The following is a 4,812-nucleotide window of genomic DNA, read 5'->3' as shown; positions in this document are numbered from 1 at the left end:
TCCTCCTCCGGCTGCAGCTGTTCTCAACTTGTCCCCACTGCCCATCAGGAAACAACTCAGAACATAATTGAGCAGCTGTGGCTGTAAAAAGAACCCAGTTCAGAATGAGACATCGAGTCCAGCAAGTGTGTGCTACAATCTTTGACCGGACGCTGACACACGTGATGGGCTGAGCCCACTCAGCAAACCCAAAACTCTCTGAGCATCATCTGGACCCTCTTCCTGCTTGTGTGCCACAGGGTCAGGATTTGTAGGGCTATCCCCTCCCTTGATTCCCTTTCAGAGGTCACAGCTATGTGTCCTCCAGAGTCCATGGGTCCCGACCCCTTGCTCCATTCAACGTGCTCATCAGAAGCCATATTTGAAGCAGCACCTAGCATCCATGGTCCATCTTCTGTCTGGATCCACCCATTTAGGAAACCATATCCTTGTTTGACCAGATCACTCCTGCACACGTGTTGCTTTGAATTCTAGCGCAGGATTCAGCATGACATTTCCCTTGGATTCCTCTTCCGAGCCAACAGAGTGAGGGCTATTTCCCAAAAAAACAACACATTATTAACAAATGAATAAGAGCCAAGAAAACAATACAGCCAGCATATTTAGTTCACGCAAGCTTGTTTAGAATGCAAATCGCAAATGTATTTAATTCACAAGGCTCTTGGGGAAACTTTCAGACCTCTTATATCCAACAGAGCCAAAAAAGTCACCAAAGTGAGGACTACTCACTGGCCAAGGGCTGCCCCACACAGGACAGTGCCAGGTCCTCAGAGGTAGAGGACTCATTCTCAGAACCCTCACCCCAGCCACTGGCCAGCCACGCTCCTTCATCCCATGGTCTGCCTTTGCCTTAAGCGTGGCCATCTGGTCATGGTCAACAGCATCCAAGATGTTTCCCTGTGATCTAGGTTAGCTGTGAGAAAACAAGACGCCGTTATGACAACCTCCATGAACATGGGGCAGAACCGGGCCCTGAGTACATTCAGGCCCAAATAGAGTTGATTTATGAAAACCAAACAAAGTTTCCAGCAGGCCTGGCACGTCTACAGCCTTGGAGAAAAAGCCTTAATTATACTGCCTCTGCTCATTAAATAGATAAGATCTTAGCAGAGGTAAGCTATGTTTTGTCTTCGGGAGAAAAATTTAAATCCATCTGGCTCCATCTTTTACAGTTGTCATCAATATCCTAAGGCCATGCGAAGTGCCCCGAGTTTTCATCTTCCTGAGGCTGGGGCGTTGGGGGGCGGGCGGGAGAGAAATGGAACATCAACAAGAATGCCGAGGCTGACAGCATGTTGTAGACGGTGATAGATTCTAACATTCCTGTTTCTACAGAGCTCCAGAGCACAGCAGACCCAGCCTGGGGACTGGACCAAGTAATAAAGCATCTACAGCCACCGAGGAGACAGCCCTGGCGTTCCACAGAAGTGCCACCTGCTGAATGTGTTAGTGATCAGCCTTGCCTCTCATTGCTCAGGGGGAGACAGTGCTCTCTATGGAGCACACAGCACAGTGTAGGCCCAGGAGGCCCCTCCTTTCACATTCACAGGAATGGTGGTCAACTGTGTCTCAGTGACCACACAGACTCACCCTCAGGCCTAGGCCTTCCCTTCCTTCAGCTCTTCTTCTGGATCTCATCCACCCACACCTTTTCTCCATTTCCTAAAATCTGTCTCTCCAAGCTCTTATTCCCCAAATCTTCGATTTTTAAATCCAGTTGCCAACTGACACCTGAAATTCAAGTGCCTAAGAGCTCCACTGTGGTGTTGAGTAGGAGCCTAAGGGTGGGCATTCTTGTTTTATGTCTGATCTTTTAAAAAAGGATCTAATTAATCCTTTAATTTAGATATTTATGCTTTGCATATGATAAAAAAAACAATCCAAGGGTAAATCTCCATGTTAAATCAACCTTAAGTTCTTAAATATACCCCCTCATCTATGAGCGTCATCCTTTTTTCTTGAGTAGCTGTCTTGTGTTTACTGTTTCTTGCTATGTCTGACCATTTTTATTGTATTCCTGATAAGATCCCGATTTTCTAGGGGTTTAAATAACACTGTCATTTTTTAAAGATTTATTTATTTATTTAATGTATGAATACACTGTATTCTGTCTTCAGACACACCAGAAGAGGGCATCAGATCTCCTTACAGATGGTTGTGAGTCACCATGTGTATGCTGGGATTTGAACTCAGGACCTCTGGAAGAGCAGCCAGTGCTCTTCACCACTGAGCCATCTCTCCAGCCCCAATACTGTCATTCTTAAAAGGGCATTGCCACTTGCTCTAGAAAATAACTAAAATCATGGATATACATCTGTAATTCTCCTTGATTATATTCTTGTTGGGATAGATCCACCCTTGTTTCCTGAGTCCCAGGCTACGGCTTTTATCCCAGGGCACACACTTATTCTTAAGACATAGGCTTCCATTATATTTGCTGAATGTTTCCAATGTTATAAATTGAGTTGATTGATTCTGCCTTGACCGTTCTCCCAGTTCTTCCAGATCTTTAGATGGTTCTATCAGGATCCCAAGCCTAGGGTATCCACTTGTTTTGGGAATCTCACCTTACTCAAAAAACAAAAAACAAAAACAAAAACAAAAAAACCCCACAACAACAACAACAAAACCCAGTCCCCATCCCTCAGACAAGGACCACAATGACTCCACTTAAATTCCCACAGTTCCCTCCTCTCCAAGACTCTACCTTGAAGCATCCTCACACTCTGACTTCCAGCCCTTCTGGCTTGCTGTGATGCACTCCTGTGGAATACCAAGCTCTTTGAGCTGCACATGAGAGCGGTGAGACTTGACGTTTTCACGGACCAGCATTGCCCTGGCTGTGCTGCAGCATTTGATGCACAAAAATCACTCTCTTTTCACGGTCTTAGGATTACCACGCTAGGTTGGTAGTTAACGGTAGCCTTGCCAAATACCCTTGGCCTGAAGGAGCATACTAAAAGTAGCACACTGTTCTTATACCTGTTGGCGTGTGAACATTTTGGGGAGTCCTCTATTTTCCCAGTCCTAGCTGGCTGCTTAATCCGATAACTTGGCTGTTGTTTATGCTTGAGTCTTTGCCAGTCCAGTTTAAAACTGTCAATCCCAGCTGAACTTCCTAATCGTTGCTGTTGAAGTTGGTGAAAGGTGCTCGCTTCTGCAGCACGAATTCTAAAACTGGAACGATACAGAGACTAGCATGGCCCCTGCACAGGACTGTGTGCAAATTCATGAAGCATTCCAGAGGTTTTGTAAAATGAATGAATTAAAGAAAAAAAAAAGATAAAAGAGGGTGAGGATGGTAACAAATGTGGAGTGTGCTTCGTGTTTTTTGAGAGCACACTACTTTGGCGTCCTGGACAAGATTCAGAGGATTCTGTAAGCTGAACCTTATGGAAAGCTGAGATAAGGTTCTGGGTCCTACATAAAATGAATAATGTGTGCAGGCTGTGTTCCTTTAAATCCAAGCCACTTGAGTGCAAGACTTGTCCTTGTGGGCATCTCAGTTACATAAGGCTATGACAGCAATAGCAACTGAGACCTCTGAAATCACACCACTACTGTTCTAAAATTCAGCAGCCTACTTGTAAATATGGCATAGGTAGAAAGACCTAGCAAGAGCACACAGCCTTGAAGTGAAATGACAGTTTCCGCCACGTGCAGCTAACCTCCATGTTCACGTTATCAGAAAGTCCAGTTCACGATCTGCAGGCCTGACCGAATCTGAGAGCTGCTCAATAATGAAGTGCCCTGGCCACCACCAGCTACGTTTAAGTGGAATTTCCATGATCTGATTTGTTTGCCTGCTAAAGGGTGAACAGCATTTTCACTAAAATGCTTGGTTGCTTTGTAAGGAAACGTAGATTTTTGTCCATGTATCCAATGACAGACATTTGCTTTACCGACACCTGCCTTGTATACCTTGAGACAATGTTTCAATGTAGACTTTAAAATGTGCTACAAGTATCAGTTACACTGAACAGGCTTCCTCAAAGAGTATAACCATGTAACTGAAGTGACAAAACAAATGGCTAAGAACGAGTTTCCACCTGTGCACACAGTGACATCAACCAGCTAAGTACGAGTCCTCACATGTGCACACGGTGACATCGGCTCCAAGGCTGCCAGTGATTGTGCAATGTCAGTAAGTTCAGGTGTCTCGCTCTGTCATTCTCCTTCTGGCTTTGATACTAGGTCTCTCACTGAACTTGGAGGCCAGTCCGCGCCAGTGAGGGCCATAGATGCTCATCTCTGCTCCCCACAGCGCTGGCGTTACAGCACGTGAGTGGACACACTCAGATTTGGTGTGAGTATTGGTCCCCATGCTTATGTATCAAGCACTTTTATCCACCGAACCATCTCATCAGCCCTATTGTAGTAGAAAGGGCACAGGTGGGATTAGCTGAACGCACCTTGTGCCCACTCCAAATCTACTCGACTATTAAACAAATGCCAACTGGCATACATGCTGTGAGTATTTCATCAACATTGGGTTGTTGGATTTGTTGTTGTTATGGTTTTCGGAGCATCTATTTTTATTTTATATGTATGTGTGCTATGTCTGCGCATGTCTGTTCACCACCTGCATGCAATGCTCTCTGTTTCTAGGCACTGGAGTTACAAGCAGTTGTGAGCTGCCATGTGCATGCTAGGAACCAACCAAACCCCGTCCTCTGCAAGAGGCACAAGTGCTCCTAATTTCTGCTCCTTCTCTCCAACCCTGAAAAACTGGTTTTTAAAGGACACCTCTCGAGCTCCAACTGTACTACTAAGAGACGCCCTCCCTTCCCTCAGTACCACGGCAGACCAGAA

General features: G+C 45.4%; 1 non-coding gene across 1 annotated transcript; it reads left to right on the top strand.

Moving 5' to 3' along the window:
- Window positions 1–3,147: 3,147 nt before the first annotated feature.
- LOC115029195 lies at window positions 3,148–3,250 on the top strand. The gene has a single exon (XR_003834749.1). It is a non-coding gene; the product is annotated as a U6 spliceosomal RNA (small nuclear RNA).
- Window positions 3,251–4,812: the final 1,562 nt, after the last annotated feature.

This window comes from Mus caroli, chromosome 13 (genome assembly GCF_900094665.2).
Source record: "Mus caroli chromosome 13, CAROLI_EIJ_v1.1, whole genome shotgun sequence".
NCBI classification, from domain to species: domain Eukaryota; kingdom Metazoa; phylum Chordata; class Mammalia; order Rodentia; family Muridae; genus Mus; species Mus caroli.
Note: the sequence above shows the minus strand (reverse complement) of the source record. Positions and strands in the feature narration are given on the sequence as shown.